Genomic DNA, 22,972 nt, shown 5'->3' with positions numbered 1-22,972 from the left:
GAAGGGTGAACTACATGAAGTTGATATGGGGGCAGAACAAAGACCGAGCTGTGTCAGCCTTAGCTGCATCTATTGTGGATTTTGTATAAGACATATGTGCAAGCCTAGCATAGTAGAAGACTACTAGAAACCACAGTAGTCAGAGAAGCTAAGGCACACTCCTGGCTTTGAGGTCAGTCTATGTCACCCAATGAAACACTGGCTAAAATTAAATCAATACATAAATGGGGGAGAGGGAGAGAAGGGGAAAGGAGAAAAAGAAAGAAGGAAAAAATGAGGAAGAAGAAGATGACAGAAAACTGAGGAGAATGAGAGAGTGTGGGGGGGGGGAGGAAGGAAGGTTTGAAGGAAGGAAGTTTTGGAGGAAGGAAGGAAGACAGACAGACAGACATGGCTTTCTGAGCTTTAGACTACATCTGTGGTGGTGCTGACCATCTCAGAAATGTTCTTAACAAAACTGGGATTTAGAGCTTGAGTAGTCTTAATGTTTCTTTGCACTCTCTTTCTTGAGCACAACCCACTCATGGTTTTATGAGATTTACTTTCAAGGAAAGTGGTGTCAGGGTTTTTGAACCTTGCAAAGAAGAGTTATATTATTCTTGCAGACATATGTTCTGTTTTGGAGTTCAGTGGCAGCTAGGTTATGAAGATTTTACAATTCTGTCAAAGAACAATGTATCTGGTTCTAGAAACCCTCTGAAGATGTTCTTCAACAGGCTAAAAATGTTCATTCTCAACCTGCACTCCTGGCCTGTTCTGGATGGGCATGTGCTGATAAAGCTTTTCAGTCTTCTTCTCTGTCTGCCTGTCCCCACAAACCCATAAAACTCACACTGTAAATGCTGCTTCCAAATAATAGCTGCTAAGTGTGTGTTCTTCCATAAATATCCCATGTATAGATGACAAATTCATTTAGAAATGGTTAACAGGAGGTAAATAAAGCATTTTCCTTTTGAAATGAAAGTCTGGAAACCCATCTCTCCTAAGTCATTTATATGCCATTCTGTATAAAGAAAGAGCAGAGGACTAAGCCTTCAGAGCAAGAGGATTTAAAACAAAGCAAAGAAAAAAACAAAAACAAAAAGATACCCACCCACCACCACTACCAAGACCTCCTGTCTGCCACTTGGCAATATATTTCAAGAGTATGAATTCTGAAAATAAATGTGAAATTGCCATGTTTGGAGTCTGATTTCTTCAATGGCTACTATTCCTGTGACTGTCGCACTCAGAGTGAGTGACAGAGCCTGGATTCCGTGAGGAGAGAGGATTTATCATTACCGAACCAGAAAAGCCAAACCAACTTAACAACATAGAGTCTCGACATAATACTTCTGCCTGATTTAAATATGAGCCTGGCAACTCCCAGGGAGATTGAACTTGGTATTTGATTTCAATTAGCAAAGCATAAATTATATTTAATGCTCTGCTCTCCTCCCTTTCCTGGAATGAGTGATTGTGGTTACTGCCTGTGGTTCTAAATGAGAAAAGAACTCATCCTTTCAAATGCTGTACTAATAATTGCTACCATGCTCATCTGAGTTTGAAAGTATCTTTGCACACCTGAAAGATAAAAAAGCCTTGAAACTTCAGCTTAAGTTTACTAGCTCAAAGAGCATGCGCACAAGCAGACACACACATACACACAGTCATAAAAAAATTACTCAGCAGACTCACATAGCTTTAGCTTGTGCATGGACATCAGATACCATTCTGTTGGTGAGGGCATGGCTGTTTATGGGATTCTGTACAAGCTTAAGGAGTATGCACAACTTAACCTCTGCTGATAATTTCCTTGACATCTCCCATTATGCCATCCTATTATTTTCCAAGGAAAACTTCTCTACTGCCTCAATGCTGCCAGAACAGGTAGCTGGCTTTTATCCCTGTATATATCTGTAAACTCTACAAAAAGAACTACTAATCTGACTTACCTTAAATTTTTATATCTATAACAGAAATATATTTAGTGTTCACCTAAGTACTACTCAAGGTTTCCATGGAGATGAAAATGATGTAACGGATAGACAGGCATCTGAAAATAATAAATGCACCATTGACAGGAAGGATGCTGATACTGATGCCAATGACAATAAAGATGCTAGTGATGCTGAAGCTGCAGAGTAAAGGTGAAGATGGTGATGGGGGTGAGGATGATAATCACTAAGATAGAGGATGAGGAGGAATAGGGGGAGAGTTTCTCAATACCCATTCCAGAACAATATACCTTTATGTCATTCTAAAATGGTGTTAGGTAATTGATTCTACTGTTTTACTCACATTGAATAATCATGAAAATGCTGAAAGAAAATGAAGCATGGTTGATTTGCATAAAGCTCAGGACAGGAAATATTTTAAAAAGATCTCTAGAAACAGAACTAAGTTGGCTGAAATTTACACATTAAAATGTAAAGCTTCCTTTCACTCTGTACTTAGAAAAGTCACCTTCCTCTTTCTAGCTTTTTTCTAGCTCCATATTAAAGGCTTTTTAGGTTTCACAAGGATCCAGGACTCATCAACATCAATGCAAGAGAAGCTTCTAAGCTATGAATTCAGTGTCTGATGTTCTAGCTCCTAAATTATACATGATCTACTGAGTTAGTGGAGAACCTGGGTATAAAATTAAGAGCAAATGATATGTTTCTGTGTGGGAACAGATGAGGTCACATGTCAACTTTCTCATTATAATGATGAACTGTCATTTCCAGGTGAGAAATACATGAGCTCACATCTTTAAAATCATAATGAAATATAGTATAATGAGGTAATAAAGTATACCCTGTGGCATCCAAAGAGCAAATACAGGAGAGTATCTAAATCTATAATTGGAAATGAGCAGGAATCCCTAAATACAGTAAAAAGAGGGATATAGACTCATTGTGTTTCATTCACTCCCTTACATGATCTGTAGAGTGATCACATGACAACAAAAGGAAACAAAGTTGGGAAAGGCAAAGGTTTGACAGTTGACTCCAACAGCTCTTTTAGAGTACCTGGGTTAGGTTCTCAGTACCCACATGGTGACTCGCAACCACCTGTAACTCCAGTTCAAGAGGATATTATGCCCTCTTCTGGCCTCTGTAGGCACTACATGCAAATGGTACATAGGCATAAACCTAGGTGAAAATACTTATAAAAATAGAAATAAATATTTTTAGAAGAAATATGGAGAATAGTAAAGCTGGGTTGCTTTGAAAAGACTCCAAGACCAGGAGGGAGGTTGATAAGGAGTGCAGAGAAGAAAATATTTACACTGCCAGAATGGGGTGGTGGTGGCAGGGTACAAAATAGGACAGTAGAGACATAAAATGGGAGAAAGGCAACAAGAGGAGAAGGAAGAGCTCTAAGTACTCATAGCATTAATAACTGCCCTTTAACAATCATAAGATTGTTATACTCTAGAGTTATACCAAAGTACAAACTAGTAGAGGCTAATAACAAGAAATATAAATATCTACATAACTCAGAAATTAAGGAAAGTTATTCAGCAAAGAGTTGGGGTAGAAAGGGAAATGTTCACAGGAACTTTATCATCAAGGGAAAACATTTTTCAGAAGAAAAAAAAATGCTGTATCTTCTTTCAATGCCTATCAGGACATTAATAAGTAACATAAATCCTTCTGGAGACCTTTTATCTTCCAGTTTCTTTGACATTGTCCAAGGCCAAGTTTACAAGATTATTTTTTTTTCTTACAGCAGTTTTACTTCACTGACCTAAATACAAGAAGAAAACATCACAGCAATAGGAATTCGCTGTCTGAACTGTGCTGAAATCAATACGTAGTTAAACTTAAAGCACACACATTCACTGTTATGGAATGAATGTGAAATGTTCCCTTAGAGGGATCTGTGAATGCCTTAACCCCAAGTGCAATGTTCAGAGATGGGCTATGAAAGGTTAAGGATAGTGAGGGTTTTGAAATCATTGATAAATTTGATTCATTGATGAACTCCCAACTTAATGCCATCATCGGCAACTGCTGGAAACCAGAAAGTAGAAGCTGAATGAGCACATCTCTTTCTTGCTTTGTTTATTACTTACCTACTATGACCTAAGGAGCTTCCCCTAACCACTACCATATCACATTTGTGTTATCAGAGGCCTACCGGCAATGGAGTCAGCTGATCATGGACTGAAGCCCAGAGTCACATGAGTCTGTCCACTCTTAGTTGGTTCTCTCAAGTGTTCTGCCACAGCAACAAAGTAATGACCAATACATGCAGGATATCAGTAAAGGTTCACTTACTGAAGAAACCAATAGAATGAACACACATCACAAAGGATAGTTAGTAGACCAGCTTTCACAATTCAAGCTGCAAGTCCAAAATGTTTTTTTGCATCTTAGAATGGCTGAAAACATGGCTCAGACCATGAGGCTGGATGTCTTAGAAGTCAAAAGTATCAAATTTCCAGAGGATTTCTTGAGAGATGCCGGTCTTCCCTCCATGTTGGAAGGCTGGAGAAGCAAGACTCTGATGTCAGTGAAGACTAAGAGCTACAGTGGTGGCCACCAAGTAGGAGCACTCACAAGCAGGGAGATGAAGCAAGCAGACCAAAAATGTTAATTTTATCTCCAGGCTTTCTTGTCTGGGAGCCTTCCAAGTAGTGTGTCTCAGTTGATTTCATATCCAACCAAGTTGGCAAGAAAGATTAACCATCATGCTTGCCCATCTTTGGTTGTATGAGAATAGGATGTCTATCAGTCCTATAGCTTAGAGGTTGCATGTCAAGCTTCACAACTAATGCTTCATGTGTTGCTTCTGCTTACAAGTGCTGTTTAAATGTAAGGGTGTGTAGACTTGGAAATTTAAGGAATGTTTTCAAGTTGCTGTAGTGATGTGAAGCCTAAAGTGACAATAAACAGAAGGACAGTTATCACCAAAAATCTAACTTGCTGAACCAATGGGTCAGTTGGGGGTACTTAGAGAAGAATGGGTGAGGGGTTACTTATAGGAGTAGAAATTATTTGAAGACAAATGAATCAGCAAAAATCCTACCTCAGCATGGATCCCAATTCACAAAAACTCACTGAGTGACTTCCAGATAACTCCTTAGTTCAGAGTCTCTGTTTCAAGCAGCTTTACTGTCTTGAAGCTATCCTATTCTTGGCAGTACTTCTCTAAGAGTAACTTTTGCTCTTATAAATTTGGGAATTGAAGGGCCTGGTATTACTGTTCAGTTTCATGGACTTCCTGAAGTTTATGAGTTAATTCCTGAAATTTAATGAGCTTCCTTATAGGATGGAGTGTTTCCCCTCTCTTTAGAACAAAGGTTCTCAATTTTCCTAGTATTCTGACAATTTAATATAGTTCTTCATGTTATAGTGAACCCCAACTATAAAATTATATTTGTTGATACTTCATAACTGTGACTTTTTATTGTTATGAATCATAATATAAATATTTTTGGAGTTAAGGGTTTGTCAAAGGGGCCATGAGCCACAGATCAGGAACTGCTGCTTTAGACCATCCTGTGTCTTAAAGAGCTTTCTTGAAATGTGAATAGTTTTACTTGGGAAGAAATTGCTACACAATGCTGAAGCCAAACCAGAACACAAATTATGGCTCCAAGCATAGCAGTAAGTAAAAATTATTGGAAGAGTTGGGGTAGTAGCAGGCTAATAGAAAGGATCATGAAAACTTGCTGGGAAAACTCCTCATTTTACAGAATCAAAAATCGGGAGCATGCCTGCCATGTTACCACCTATCCTGCAGCTGCTTCAACAATACTTTCCTATCCACTTCTCTGTTGTCAAAGGAACAGGAGATAAAACAGCCCAATAGGGTGATCTCTGCATTGGATGGTTCTATAAACACTAGCAGAAGAACTTTTCCAATGGCAATGGTGAGCTATCTGTCGAGCTTACTTCACTACTGGGAAATCCACATACTTTCAATGATCCATTCAAAGTCAGCGGGTGCTGTGTTGGGGCTAACCATGCTGGGAGTATTCCTGTGGACTGGTTGGTCAGTACATATACCTTTCCACTGCTTCTTGCCATCTCCATACCACTTGGACCAAGTTGGCTTTAATCCCTGAAATGCAGGGATATTTAAACATGCAAATCAATAAATGTAACAAACAACAAAAGGACAAAAAAGTCACATGATCTTCTTAATAGACACAGGAATACCAACTGTGAATAGGATGGTGCTTTTCTCATGTTTAATTGATTGGTTCCTCAGTAGAGATGATGACACCTTGGGACACCATCCTATTTACAGTAACGAATGCTAGACCAAACCACAGGGCTATGAAACCTCTCATTATTCCATTTCTCTATATATTTGACAAACATGTATATAATACCACTGTAATATGCTTTAAGAAGACCCATTAGCTGTTCCCAAGAGCTTTAGTAGAAGAAAGTCCCCATAGTATGGGACTGTAAAAGAATAGCTCAGCAAGCAGCAGGGCAATGACTTCTCAAAAGGCAGAGTCCGAAATTTGGCCTGAAAGTGTGATAGGCTCCAGAAGACAGTGGATTCCTCCCTATATTCTCAAAACTGAGAGATGAGTATAGTGGGTCTGGGATTTTCCTGACAGCAGATTCTCTTTCCACACCTCCCAAGAAGGAGCAAACACAAAAAGCTCAACAGAAAGTGAATTAAGCCACAGTAGAATTTTAGGATTAGGCTGGAGTCAGGCTGGGAAAATGACAGATTATGGCTCTTAGGAGACCCAGACCCTGTTACTTCATGTGATGCTTCCTGTGCTGGGGACATAAGGAGTCAAAGACAGACCATTCTCCCTCTGTGCTTGGGGGAAGGACTGAGTCCTCTTCCCCAGCCCTGCTGCAGGCAAACTGCAACCACATTTTTATTCAACACTTCCTCACAACTGTGCCTTACAAACCAAAGATGCTTCCCCTGAAATATCTTCAGGGTCTGTTTCTGACACCAATTTGTCTTTAAGATCGTGGGAATAGCCTTACAAGAATCCAAGATCGTTAATAGATGCTACAAAAATAAGTGCTGGGCTTTTTGTTTTGCTTTGTTTGGTTTTTTTTTTTTTTTTTTTTTTTCCTGGTAACTTGAGAAAAAGATGATATTTAGCAACCACTTTGATTCACTCTATCCTGGGAGAAAAGAGCGGGGAACCTTCCAGATGATAGCTGCAGATTCTGCTGTCATTTTTGCCCATCAAAGGCAACATTTTCTGATTGAGCAGGAGATAGCTTCTTTTCTGTCATTTAAGGGAGAAAAATATTTTTGTAGTTTTTATCCCCCACAAAAGAGTCTATAGAGGGTGTCAGGGGTAAGAAGCCACTACTGGGAATGTGTAGAGAAAAGGTTTAGGAAATAAGGGGTTTCATTCCCTTTGGCATCCTGATAGAGGGAAGTAAAAAGGAAGAAAAAAAATGGGAACTGTTTATGCCACAGGAATCTGCCTGAGGACTGAGTCTAAATCACAGACTCGCTGACTGCTTTCTAATCCTGGATGGATCCTAGCATACATGTGTGCTGCTCTGGTGCTCCTGGGAAGGAATACATAGTGAAGTCTCCATTAATTTCTACTTTCTAACCTCAGGCAGGCCCTGTGTTCTGCTATCCATTGCTTTCATTGGTCCCCAAGCAGCTCTTTTTCCCAGACCCCTTGTATTTGTTTCAGAAATGTCTTTTTTTGCAAACATTCTTGTCTAATCTGCATCCTCCCCCCATTGTCCCTTTGGACAAAGGAGATGTCTTTACAGAGAACGTTCAGAGCATCCCTCTATAGCTCCCATTGGACTTGTTGTCTGTCACTCACTGAACAGAGACAACATTCTGACATCTTGATGTTCTGCTTCCTCTCTGATGGGGCCACAGGTACAAAGATGGCTTACCTCACAGAAACCTTTGTGCACTTGAAGTGCTTGCTAATGTTACTCTCCAAAATATGGAGGCCTTTTATATATGTGTATGTGTATGATGGTCACACATGTGTGAATATGTGTGCAAATGTGTACTTTTTCATGCCTGAGTGTACACATGTAATATGTGGAAGCCAGAGGTCTAAGTCCAGTATCTTCCTCAATTGCTCTCCATCTTATTTGAGAGGATCTCTCACTGAATTTGGAGTTCACTGATTTGGCAAGACTGACCAGCCAATAACTCTGGAGATTTTCCTGTCTTTGGCTGGGACAATTGGTCTGTGCTGCTATGCCCAACTTCAAGTAGATGCTTGGAACTGATATCTGGTCTTCATGCTTTCCCAAGTGATTTTCTGACTGCTATCTCTATATTCAACAGCAGTCTTCTCTTTTGGCTGCTGTGGAATGTAGAGATAGCGGTCAGAAAATTGAGGAAGATACTGAACTTAGAACTCTGGCTTCCACATACTACATGTGTACACTCAGGCATGAAAAAGTTCACATTTGCACACATATTCACACATGTGTGACCATCATATACATACACATATATAAAAGGCCTCCATATTTTGGAGAGTAACATTAGCAATATATATGAGTTCTCTCAGCACTGGATCACTTTTGACCACTACCTTGCTCCACAAAGTGCTTGTCCTCAACACACACCTTCCACCTTTGTTCCCTTGCCTCTCCCACATGGACCCCTTCCCCCTCTTCACCTCATTCATGCCCCATTCTTACTTAATGTTGGAGATGGCAATTCAGTTTACTTCTTGTGAGGATGTACTGGGTGATTTTATTCACCCCTATAATTCAAAGAAAAGTCACAGGTCTCCTTCCAAACTGCCATTAACAGCAATAATTCCTATAATAGACACCTGTCCAACAATCTCTGCTTCTTTAAACTATAGAACTGTTTGCTAAGGAGTGGTAACATATGGGGACAAAGTGGACCTCTTTCTTAACTCCAAAGAAAAAGCCAAGACTTAGCTAAGAAATTGTGCTTTCCTAATTCTCCCACTGTCAGAAGACATGTGATCCAACAGTGGCCAATGAACTACCATCAGTGGCCAGTTCTGGGCTTCTGAGAATATGTTTTAAAATCAAATTTAAAGCAGTGCCTGTGACCAAAGGTAAATTGTAATTTGTTATCACAGTCCTCTACTTCTCAATGATATTGTGAGATGTCAAATGTACAGTTATAGCTGTAGCTATTAAAACAAAGAGGACACACATGAGAATGTCAGCTTCAGACTGATAAGAACATAGATCTTTGTGGCGTGCTAAATCTACTATTCCTACAACTCTTCAACTATCAATATCAAGTTATTGATTTCCTAGCTCAGCTGGCATACAGATCATGCTGATATTGAACTTGTTAGGGTCTTGGTAGTCCATGTATATCAGTCTAGTGCTGAATTTGTGGCAACATGCAACTACCATGTTTCATTCCCAATTCTTCATTAAATGATCAAGAAAAATTCATTCTTTGAGACATCTGGTATGTTTTTTACTTGTTTGTTTGTTGTTTCTGCATGAGCAATCATTGCAAAGAACAGGCATCTCAGGGAGTAGGAGCCAATATAAACCACATGGACACTAGACCTCAGTATCTCTAGAAGTCATCACGATCTCATGATATTAATCACCATCATGGTTCCGGAGAGGGTGAATCAAGCATATATGGAATTGCCCTCAGTCACATGTAGAAATTATTCTGTCTTCTACATTTCTGTTTATGTCTTTGTACCCTCTAAATTCTGCCCATCCACTCCAGAAAAAGATATATCTCAAGATGCACCTTAGGATCCAATATCCTCTTAGTACCACCTCAGATGTGGAAGTTCTAACATCCCTAGTGACTTCTCCCATTTTGAGAATCTGATACTTTTTATATTTGGAGGTGATTTTATTCAGAGTTTTAGTTACCTGAATCCTATTAAACAGATGATTATAAACAGCTCTTGTTATGGAAAAAAAAACACAAGGGCTTATCTTGAACAGCATGTATTTCCTGACTGTGTGTGGGACATAGCCATTAATAAGTTTCGTGCCTTTCACTAATCCCCGCAGTAACTCTCTGTACTTCTCTGTACTGCTGGTGATTCATCTTCAGTCTCTTCTGAGGTTCCATTTATTTTCAAAGCCAACTCCTATGTATACCCAGTCCAGGTGACCTCATACATTGTCTTGATTTTAAATACCATCCCTATGTTGGTGACTGCCAGTGTAACAGTTTTAGCCCAGACTCTCTCTTGCAGTCTGGAATTTTCTATCAGAGTCTTTGACTTTTCCATTTGGAGAATATCAGTTACCTCAATCTTAGTACTTCTACATCAAGATCCAGATGTTCTGAGAGGCTGAGCAACTGCAATTGGGAACAGAAAATTGGAACTTCTGTTTCTACCCGGAAGGGACTTCCAGACGCAGAGCGGAGCCTGGCCTACCTGCCAGGCGGAACGGCGGCTCATAGAGGCTGAGCAACTGGTGAGTGGGAGACCAAGACTGCAGGGGAGCAGAGAGATCTCTGCAGAGTGCACACGGAAAGTGCACACCGTACCTTGCTTTGCCCCACCCTGCCCGATCCAGCGATTGGGAACAGAAAATTAGAACTTCTGTTCCCACCCGCAGGCGACTTCCAGACGCAGAGCAGAGCCTGGCCTACCTGCCAGGCGGAACGGCGGCTCATAGAGGCTGAGCAACTGCGATTGGGAACAGAAAATTAGAACTTCTGTTTCCACCCGGAGGTGACTTCTGGACGCAGAGCAGAGCCTGGCCTACCTGCCACCCAGATCGGCGGCTAATAGAGGCTGAGCAACTGCGATTGGGAGCAGAAAATTAGAACTTCTGTTTCCACCCGGAGGCGACTTCCAGACACAGAGCTGAGCCTGGCCTACCTGCCAGGCGGAACGGCGGCTCATAGAGGCTGAGCAACTGGTGAGTGGGAGACCTAGACCACAGGGGAGCAGAAAGATCTCTGTGGAGTACACAAGGAAAGTGCACCCCCTGCCTTGCCCTGCCCTGCCGTGCCTGATCCAGCAAACAGAAACAGAACGTTGGAACTTCTGCTCACACCCGACGACTCTGAGACATAAAACAGGGCTCGACCCATCTGACACCTCAACCAGTGGAGAACCAGGGTCACAGACCAGATACAAGGGAAAGGTAAGAACATATCACTGACAACAAAATGGCAAGAGGAAAGAGAAAGAGTATATTCCAAGGGAACCAAGACAATCTAGCAACACCAGAGCCCAGCTCTCTCATAACAGCAAACATCGGAACTCCAAACACTCCAGAAAAAGAAGACACAGACCTGAAATCATGCCTCAAGATGCTGATAGAGTTACTTAAACAAGAAAGGGAGGAAAAGCAAAAAGAATCAGAAGCTTTTAAAAAAAAACAAGAAAAACACTCAAAGAACTCAAAGAACTAGAGGAAAACAGAACCAAAGAAATAAAGGAATGGAAGAGGGAAATTAAAACAGAGATTGACACAATAAAGAAAACACTAAAGGAGATAACCCTAGAGGCAGAACACCAAAAAAAGAAATCAGGAGTCACAGAAGCAAGCATTTCCAATAGATTACAAGAGATCGAAGAGAGAATCTCGGGGCAGAAGACAACATTGCAAACATAGACAAAACAGCCAGAGAAGATGCAAAAAACAAAAAGCTCCTAACCCAAAATGTCCAGGAAATCCAAGACACAATGAGAAGACCGAACCTAAGGATAATAGGAATAGAGGAGGGAGAAGAGTATCAACTAAGGGGCACAGTAAATATCTTCAACAAAATCATAGAAGAAAACTTCCCTACCCTCAAGAATGAGATGACCACGAGCATAAAAGAAGCCTTCAGAACTCCAAATAGGTTGGACCAGAAAAGAAATACCTCCCGACACATAATAGTAAAAACATCAAGCACCCAAAGTAAAGAAAAAATACTAAAAGCAGTAAGGGAAAAAGGTCAAGTAACATATAAAGGCAGACCAATCAGACTCACACCCGATTTCTCAACAGAGACTATGAAAGCTAGAAGAGCCTGGACAGACATCATGCACTCCTTAAGAGAGCACAAGTGCCAGCCCAAGCTGCTAAACCCAGCAAAACTATCAATCACTATCGATGGAGAGACAAAGATATTTCAAGACAAATCAAAATTCACACAATATCTGACCACAAACCCAGCACTACAACGAATTGTAGGTGGAAAACCCAATACAATGAGGAAAAATACAGCCTAGTAAGAACAAGAAAACTCCTAAACAAGAAAACTAAAAGAAGAAAAAAACACAGACACAACTCAACCCAAAAAAGCAATAATGGCAGGAAACAGAAACAACTATTCCTTGATATCTATTGACATAAATGGTCTTAATTCCCCAATAAAGAGGCATAGACTATCAGACTGGATACATAAACAAAATCCAGCCTTTTGCTGCATACAGGAAACTTATCTCAGAGACAAAGACAGACACTATCTCAGAGTAAAAGGGTGGGAAAAAAACTTCCAAGCAAACAGCTCCAAGAAGCAAGCTGGAGTGGCTATTCTAATATCTAATAAAGTAAATTTCCAACCAAAAGTTATCAAAAAAGTTAAGGAAGGACACTTTTTACTCATTACCAGGGAAATCTGTCAGGAGGAACTCTCAATCCTTAACTTATATGCTCCAAATAAAAAATCACCCACGTTCATATAAGAAACCCTACTAAAGCTCAAAAAATACATTTCACCCCACACAATAATAGTGGGAGACTTTAATACCCCACTCTCACCAATGGACAGATCAGGGAAACAGAAACTGAAAAAGGACACTGCAAAACTAGCAGAGACTTTGAACCAACTAGAATTAATAGATATATACAGAACATACTATCCCAAAGTAAAAGAATACACCTTCTTCTCACCACCCCATGGCACCTTCTCGAAAATTGACCACATAATTGGACACAGAACGAGCCTCCATCGATATAAGAAGATTAAAATACTCCCATGCATCCTCTCAGATCACCATGGGCTACAGCTGGTCTTTAACAACAACAAAGACAACAAAAAGCCCACATACACATGGAAACTAAACAATGCTCTGTTAAAGGATAGCAGGGTCAAAGAAGAAATAAAGAAAGAAATTAAGGATTTTCTAGAATTCAACGAAAACGAAAACACAACATACCCAAACCTATAGGATGCAATGAAAGCAGTATTGAGAGGAAAACTCATAGCCCTAAGTGCTTCCAAAAAGAAACTGGAGAGAGCTCACATCAGCAACCTCACAGCACAGCTAAAAGCCCTAGAACAAAAGGAAGCAGATATACCCAAAAAGAGTAGACTGCAAGAAATAATCAAAATTATGGCAGAAATAGACCAAATAGAAACAAAAACAAAACCATTGAAAAAATCAACAAAACCAAGAGTTGGTTCTTTGAGAAAATCAACAAGATTGATAAACCCCTAGCCAGACTAACTAGAGGGCAAAGAGAGAGTATCCAAATTAACAAAATCAGAAAGGAAAGTGGGGACATAACAACTGAAACTGAGGAAATTCAAGAAATCATCAGATCCTACTACAAAAACTTATACTCCACAAAATTGGAAAATCTGGAGGAAATGGATGAACTCCTAGACAGATACAAGGTCCCAAAGTTAAACCAAGACCAAGTAAACCATCTAAATAACCCTATAACACCTAAAGAAATAGAAGAAGTCATCAAAAGCCTCCCAACCAAAAACAGCCCAGGTCCAGACAGTTCAGTGCAGGATTTTATCAGACTTTTATTGAGGATATAACACCAATACTCGCCAAACTATTCCAAAAGATAGAATCAGATGTAATATTACCCAACTCATTTTTTGAGGCTACAATAACCCTCGTACCTAAACCACACAAAGACCCTACAAGGAAAGAGAACTTCAGACCAATCTCACTTATGAACATTGATGCAAAAATACTCAACAAAATCCTTGCAAACCGAATACAAGAACACATCAAAATGATCATTCATCATGACCAAGTAGGCTTCATCCCTGGGATGCAGGGATGGTTTAACATAAGGAAATCCATCAACGTAATCCACCATATAAACAAACTCAAAGACCAAAATCACATGGTCATCTCACTAGATGCTGAGAAAGCATTCGACAAAATCCAACATCCCTTCATGTTAAAAGTCCTGGAAAGAACAGGAATCCATGGCCACTACTTAAACATAATAAAAGCTATATACAGCAAACCAACAGCCAACATCAAACTTAATGGTGAGAAACTTGAAGCAATCCCACTAAAATCAGGGACTCGACAAGGCTGCCCACTCTCCCCCTACCTATTCAATATAGTACTGGAAGTCCTGGCTGGAGCAATTAGACAGCAAAAGGAGATCAAGGGGATACAAATTGGAAAGGAAGAGATAAAAACATCACTCTTTGCCGATGACATGATAGTGTACTTGAGTGACCCCAAAAATTCCACCAGAGAACTCCTACAGCTGATAAACAAGTTCAGCAAAGTGGCTGAATACAAAATTAACTCAAACAAATCAGTAGCCTTCCTGTACTCAAAGGACAAACATGTAGAGAAAGAAATTAGGGAAAACGTACCCTTCACAATCGTTACAAAAACTATGAAATACCTTGGTGTGACTCTAACTAAGCAAGTGAAGGACCTGTATGACAAGAACTTCAAACCTCTAAAGAAAGAAATTGAGGAGGATCTCAGAAAATGGAAAGATCTTCCATGCTCATGGATTGGAAAAATCAACATCTTAAAAATGGCCATCCTACCAAAAGCAATCTACAGATTCAATGCAATCCCCATCAAAATTCCAACCCAGTTCTTCATGGAATTGGAAAGATCAATGTGCAATTTCATATAAAATAACAAAAGACCTAGAATAGCGAAATCCATCCTCAACAACAAAAAAACATCTGCGGGAACCACTCTCCCTGACCTCAAGCTATATTACAAGGCAATTGTGCTGAAAACTGCATGATACTGGTACAGAAATAGGCATGTGGATCAATGGAATAGAATAGAAGATCCAGAAATGAGCCCTCATGTATATGGTCACCTGATCTTTGACAAAGGAGCAGTAAACATTCAATGGAAAAAGGACAGCCTATTCAACAAATGGTGCTGGTCCAACTGGCACTCAGCATGCAAAATAATGAAAATAGACCCGTTCTTATCTCCTTGTACAAAGCTCAAGTGTAAGTGTATCAAAGATCTCCACATTAAACCAGATACACTGAAACTATTAGATGAGAAAGTAGGGAAAACCTTAGAACACATAGATACAGGAGAAAATTTCCTGAACAATACACCAATGGCTCAAGCTCTAAGATCAAAGATTAACAAATGGGACTTAATGAGATTGCAAAGTTTCTGTAAGGCTAAAGACATCATCAAGAAAACAAAACGGCAACCAACAGAATAGGAAAAGATCTTTACCAACACCACATCAGATAGAGGCCTAATATCCAAGGTGTACAAGGAACTCAAAAAGCTAGACACCAGAGAATCAAATAACCCTATTAAAAAATGGGGTACAGAGCTAAACAAAACGTTATCAGTTGAGGAACACCGAATGGCCGAGAAACACCTGAGGAAGTGCTTGACATCCTTAGCCATCAGGGAAATGCAAATCAAAACAACCCTGAGATACCACCTCACACCAGTCAGATTGGCCAAGATCCAAAACTCAGATGACAGCAGATGCTGGCGAGGCTGTGGAGAAAGAGGAACACTTCTCCACTATTGGTGGGGTTGCCAGCTAATACAACCACTCTGGAAGTCTGTCTGGCAATACCTCAGAAAATTGGATATAGTACTACCTGAAGACCCAGCTATTCCACTTCTGGGCATATACCCCAGAGACACTTCAATACACAACAAAAATATATGCACCACAATGTTCATAGCAGCTCTATTTATAATAGCCAGAAGCTGGAAGGAACCCAGATGTCCTTCAGAAGATGAATGGATACAAAAATTGTGGTATATATACACAATGGAATACTACTCAGCCACCAGAAACAATGACTTAACCAAATTCTTAAGAAAATGACTGCATCTAGAGAATATCATCCTGAGTGAGATAACCCAGTCACAAAAGAACAGACATAATATGCAGTCACTGATAGTGGGATGCTAACCCCAGAGGCTTGCACTCCCCCAGAAACAACTCACAGACTGTATGAAGTCCAAGAAATAAATAAAACAAAAAAATATACATATATTTACAAAACAAGAAGACTTTGACTATTTCCATGTTCCATTTTTTTTTTTTTTTTTGGCATGTACTTTACGCTTATTGTAACTATTAGGTTTTCAATGCATACTGTCAAGCCCTTGAAAAAAATCAAGTTCTGACGAAAAAAATATATTCACATGGTTTTATGTAAAAATTATTTCAATGTCTGAAAAAACATTACTGACAAAAATGTATAATTTTAAGCAAAAAATGTTTAAAATCTGTACATTTATCTTTGCTTTGTAAAATAAAGTCGTTTAAAAAAAAAGAATAGAGATAGATCAGCTTAGTAAGATTACAAAGTAGTTTAGTTCCTATAGGATTTAAAGAAGTACTATGAGGCATGATTTAGTGGTTAAAGCATTAACCATTCTTCCAGAAGACCTGGGTTTGATTCCCAGCCACCACATGGACTCTTATAACCACATATAGTTCCAGTTCCAGGAACTCTGCTGGCCTCTTTTGTCCTACTTGGGCACTACATACAAATGGGGCACAGACATGCAGGAAAAACACACATACACATAAAAAAAAAAAAAAAGATCCAGATGTTCTAACAGATTCCAGCCTGTTTCAAGTGTTCTCCATCTCAGTGAGCAGACACTCTCTTCTTTCCAAGTCCAATGCATAAATTAGCTTTCATAAAATATTTTATTAAAACGTTTTTCAGACAATAAACTTTGATCAATTCTTCTCTTTCCCCTCCCTCCCAGACCCTTCTCTGTCATACTTATAGTCATTCCTCAGTCTCTCTCTCCAGCTACAAATCCCATGAGCTGCAACAAACATCAAAATAAACAAACTTACAAAAAGGAAAGGAAAGAAAAAGGAAATCAATAAAACAAAAATATCAAAACAAAGCGAAAAGCACACAAAGAAAACCATGGAGTCTGGTTTTGTTGGGCAATTGCTCCTGGGCATGGGGCTGTCCCTGGAGGGTAGTTGATCTATTGAAGTAGCACTCTACCAAAAAAAAAAAAAAAAAAAAAAAAAAAAAACACTGACTTTTCCTTTCCTAGCAAATAACCCTGAAAATAGCTTCTTGTTTATGTGTGGGAGTTTGTGTCTGTTTCCCCTTCTCCAGTGCTGGGGTTTTGTCTAGTTTGAACCTGTGCAAGTTTAATGTGTGCTTAGATGTCTATTAACTGATGAATAGCTAATAAAAATGTGATCCATTTACACAACAAAATACCATTTAGCTGTTAAGAAAATATGAAAGTTGCAGGTAAGTAGATGAATGTGGAAACAAACATCCCAATTGAGGTAAATTAGACCCTAAAAGGCAAATACTACATGATTTCTCTTATATGTAGATATTTGCTCTGTTTAGATAAGCTCTTAAATTTCTGAGATATGTTTGTTTAAATCTGAGTGAGTACAGAGATTAGTAAAAGGCCTCATGTGGGGGAGAAGGAGGGGATCTTCCAAGGAAGGGCAAATACACTGCTAAAAGAAAGAATAGAAGCTAGAATAAGAGGGTTAAATAAACAATGGAGAGCAGGATAAAAGAGGGAACATGAGGAGGAACAACTGCACTAAAAGCCTTTAGAAAAGCTATATGGAACCCGATAGTCATCCTTGATTTAAAATCAGATAGGAGCAGAATCAAGCTCAAGCTGTGTCTTATTACTCTCTCTAGAAGCTGTCAGATTCAGCAGATAAATGCATAGGCCCACTTACACTCAATACTAACATTTTCCTGGTGTGTTCCATTGAAGTATCTTCATAGCCGAATTCTTTCACTAGTTTAACCCCTGTCCTATTTATAAGCTGGTCTGCATCTGGGAACATGAATTAACAAGAGAAACTACTCATGATTCCTGTGTTGACTAGGAGTATAGGTCACACAGCTTAAAAAAGATCAAGGGTTAAAGAGACTTTACTGGTTCATGGAATAGATCTCTAAAGTATAGCTGTCTTTAGGTATAATTCTTATTGAATCATTTAATGACAGCTGTAGAAGTGTTATTCAGACACGTTACTTTGAAAATTACCCAAGATAAACAATTTAAGTATGGAGAGTTGGGTTAGGAGTTTAGTGTCAAGCGTTTTGGTCATTAGTCCTCAATGCCATTGATTCTAGGCCCACTGCAATGCAGAAAGTCATGGCAGAAAGCAGGAGGAAAAGGAGAGTGTTTGACTCATGAAAGACAAGCAACAGAGGAGGAATGCCTTCACTCCAGGTTTCTGTTTCTTCCTCCCCTTCCATCCTGACACAGCCTATGGGATGATACTGTCTACATGCTTGGTTACTGCTCTCCTTAGTTGATGCTCTCTGGAAAGACCCTTAAGGACACACTCATCAATGTGTTTTATTAACCTGTTAGGTGTCTCCCAGTCTAATCCGGTGGACACCCTTCATTAACTCTCACAGGGAATCTACTCTTTTCCAATCCTTTCTACTTCAGGACTTCTGGCAGATTTCTCTCTCTTTTCAATACCCTCACATGTGTCAGTATTGTGGCTATGTGTAGGCAAGCTTACACCATTCCAAATGCCACAGGGGGAGAAATGTGTTCCCCAAGAGCACCACTGAAACTGCATCAGATGGGAATCAGTCAACAATGGTTGAAGATCTAGAGGGTTCATTGTCTGGCTAAGTCACTCCCACTTGCTGACCAGGCTGAGACAACCCTGCCATTATGGTTTGGGAAATCATCGCTAAGTTGGAAAGAATTATTTCAAAAGAAGACACAGAGAAAACCAGCACAGCATGTTTTCATGATTTCCTATCACCAGTAGGATTTTAACTTCTCTGCTTAGCTCAGGAGGATTTTTAAAAGATGTTCCTTGCCCCTCCCAATTTCAGCTACTTCTCAAGCAGGCCCTGCCAGACTGATTTGTTACCATGGCCCACACTGTTATTTTCTACTTGTAGGGCCTTCCCTGCAGCAACACTTTTATTCCTCAAAATCAATCAATCAATCAATCAATCAATCAATCAATCAATCTTGCCTGCTGCTATGAGACATTTCTCTCATGATTCCTGGGTGACTCAGTTCCAACCTCAGTGTAACTGCTTGATTATTTTCCAGTAATAATAGTGAGCATTTCCCTCAGAGTAGCAAGGCTCTTTGAACCCATTCAACTCTTTTCCTCTGAGTCACTCTTCCCTTCATGGGCCAAAGAGGGGGTGAGGGTTGGGGTCTAGAGGTGGCAGGTGGAGAAGGTTTACGATTAGAATGACAGACCCTAAGACTGCAACTACAAGTCATAACAGAGGAATTAGGGATGTGGTGTGGGGTAAGTATGCTGATTAAAAAGAGAATGCCTGGCAAAGACATTTCAAATCTGCCTTTGACATCATTCTCTGCCTCTTTGCAGAGGAGCTGAGAAGCTGCTTACCGCTATGACTAAAAGACATGGTGGGCTGCTGACATTCTCAAAGGAGGAAGAATTTTTTCATTTCCTTGTTTTTGTGGAGTCTGGTCTTCCATCCCCAAGTCAAGAAGTGAGGACCAGAAAAGACATCTTTCTTTTACTTCTTGAAACTATTTGAAGACCCCACAGCCCAATCAAGCTCCCTTTGTCATGTTATTATCATGGATAAAACTGGCATCTCCAGGCTGGGGTGGCACTCAATTATAAGAATGTTTTCTAACATGCACTGATCCAAGGGTTTGCTGCCCAGAGGTTAAAGAGAGAGAGAGAGAGAGAGAGAGAGAGAGAGAGAGAGAGAGAGAGAGAGAGAGAGAGAGAGAGAGAGAGAGAGAACTTTCCTTTTATTTCCAATTAACCAGCACCAGCTTGTAAAGTTATGTTTATTGGGCACTTAACAAGAGTTGGGTACTGCTTCCTATATCGGGAATTTGCTATGCCAGATGTCCCAATGGCACAGCACCTCATACAGCAGGCCTCTGCTTTAGTGTTCCCATTTACAGAGGCTCCCTTAGCCACCAAAAAGTGTCACAACTTACCTACTCCTGAGCTCTGTGCTGTGGCCTTCAGACTTATTTGTCCTTCATGAGTTCTCTTATCATCTATTGTCATGATAAAGCCCACATTAGCTTCCTGTTTTCTGATGCCTTTTTTATTCACTCCCTCAATCTCCTATTCCAAATGTTTTAAGACTCTATATCAGTATTTGTTATACACTGAGCCAGCCATTCCTGCCGACCTCTCCATACCAACTGAATGGAGAAACACAAAGCCCTTACATAGACTTCTTTCCTCAGTGCTACTGACATCACACCACTGTACTGATGAGGAAACTGAGACCCGTACTAATGTATATCACTCTGGTGTCTCGTAGCTAGTAATGGCTCACTTTAGACCCCAAGTCAGTCTCTATCTGAAGCCTGAGCCTTTGAGACATCTTAAGGCTTCACTTGGAAAAGGGAGATTTTATATCCTTCTAAAGTATGTCGTGGGGCATTTTCCCAGTCTTGTTAGACAGCTCCTATCTGTCACCATGGAGATCCAAGAAGAGAAGAGAATTGCTAAGCTATTGTTGGACTGTCATGGATAAGCTATGGGGACTGATTCCTTAACTTCACAGCCTGTAGGTTATAGATTCTTTTCCTCTCTCCAGTGTCACTTGGCACCGACTTAGGTTGTGAATCCCACCCTGCAGATAGAGAAACAAAAGAAAAAGTTAAGTCACCATCCCAGTGAAGTTTTCTGACTTAGCTCAGTTTCCTTTGACCTATTTGTATTTCAATGAAGAACAAAGTCAGGCAACATTTTTGGGAAGGAAGGCATAGTGACACACCGCCAGGGCTTCTGCTATCCACACTGCAGAAGGGTATTGGCTACTTTTGCTAAAAAATTTTCTTGAAAATATTAAACGTGTTTAGGAGACCCAGCCTGTTCTTATATCTCCTCTTTCAACACTATTAAGGTATCATTACACTACATTCAAACTGAGAAGGTCACTATTGCTGGGATGAAACACTATGACCAAAAGCAAATTGTGAAGGAAATGGTTTATCTCACTCACAGCTTCATATAACAGTTAATCATCAAAAGCTGTGAGGAACTCAAGTAGGACAGGAACCTGGATGCAGGAATTTCTGCAGAGTCCATGGAGGGGTGCTGCTTACTGACTTGCTCCTCATGGCTTGCTTAACCTGCTTTCTTATAGAACCCAAGACAAACAGTCTAGAAGTGTCCCCACTAACAATGGACTGAGCTCTCCCCCATCAATCACTAATTAAGAAAATGCCCTATAGTCTTACCTGTGGCACAATCTTATGGAGGTATTTTCTCAACTGAGGTCTCCATGTCTCAGATGTCAGTTTATAAAATGACATAAAACTATGCAGCGCTCTGGTAACCATGAGCAGATAGTATGACTAAGGGCAATCTTAGGAAGTACCCAGAGAACATTATAGCAGCCATCTGCTGAAGTATTTCTTGGATATTTGATCTCACAAAGTATTTTGTAGCCAGAGAAAAACACATGCCAATATTATTTCATTAGACTGCATAATCTGTACCTTAGGAAAATTATTGAACTATGCCAGATTAGGAAACAAATTAATTCTTATACTATCTCAAATTAAAACAAAATAATAAAATAAGTATGAGGGAAGATTTAATTCTGTAGAACATTCTAGACATTTCTGTTGTATGTGTGTTTAGCCTTCACTAGCTTGGTTTATACAACTATTTCATATGGTCCTGTATGATCCTATTGTTTCTGAATAGAACTAGAATGACTACAGATGGGATATGGGTCACCACTTCAGTGTCTCCTGGAGGGCGAATCTCACACCAGCTCACTCTGTGATATACGTAAGCCCCGCAAAGTTCAATGCATAGCAACACTGACCAGGAATCCTGATGAAACACCAGATTGAACACTCTGGGCAATATGAACAGAATCAGCAATACCTGGGATCTCAACAGCGCCTTCTAATCATTTTGCAGAGGATATCTTCCCTTGTAGAATGTCTTAATATTGTTTCTAGAATCCCCACAAGACTTTAGATCTCAAACTCTAGCCTGTATATTAGTCTGAAAACTCTTCAAAACACAAATATACAGTCTCTAAAGAATCTTTCAGTAGTTGAGGCAGGGCCAGAAATATGCATCCTTTTTTATCCTTTCTTTCCTCTTCCTTTCTCCTTCTTCCAAGCCCCATTTCTTCATTTCTTTCTTTTTTTCCTGTGCCAGAAGACCACCCTTTACTTTGTAACTCAGCCTGGGCTCCAATGCTTCAGTTTCTAAGAACTGGGCTCATAGATGTACACCATGTCCAGCTTGAAATTCTACACTTGTAGCAAGTATCCAAGGGCATTGATGCTGCTGATCCTCAAATGCCATACATATTGCAAAGAGGTAGCCACTGTTTCTCAGGATTTTAAAAGACATTGGGATTTTCTGTGTGAAAATAATAGCAAATCCTTTCTCTGAGGATGAGGATATGGCCAGATGGACACACCAATAAATTCTTTGCTAAAGCTTTTGAAGAATCTTTAATGCATTTCTATGATTCATTTTTCTTCATAGCTTTGGGCTGAGTAGAAAGCGAGGTGAGTTAATGCATTGTAATGAATATTTTTACAAGCTCATTAAGGTAAGATGTATCAGGACTAATGAGAAAACAATTTTCTTCTCAACTCCCACCAATGAGGTTAAAAGCTCCCAAGGTCAAAGATAAGCCACCATCAAGCTGCCTTCCCACAAACTTCTCTTGATGTTGATTAAGGATGATTTATTGCAAATTTGAATGGGACAATGGGAGTGAGGTGAGAGACAGTGGTGAAAGGAAGGAAGGCTTATGTACCAATTGATGCTCTGGATAAGAAACACTTAAAATATATTAATATCCTTATGTGATCCATGTGCCACCTCTACTTTGGTCATGTAACTTCACAGCATGTCCTATTGTGGTGCCTGATACAACCACTGGGAGGAAAAAAAAAAAA

This window comes from Micromys minutus (genome assembly GCF_963924665.1).
Source record: "Micromys minutus genome assembly, chromosome: 2".
Taxonomy (NCBI): domain Eukaryota; kingdom Metazoa; phylum Chordata; class Mammalia; order Rodentia; family Muridae; genus Micromys; species Micromys minutus.
The sequence above is the reverse complement of the archived record's forward strand: the minus strand, read 5'-3'. Positions refer to the sequence as shown.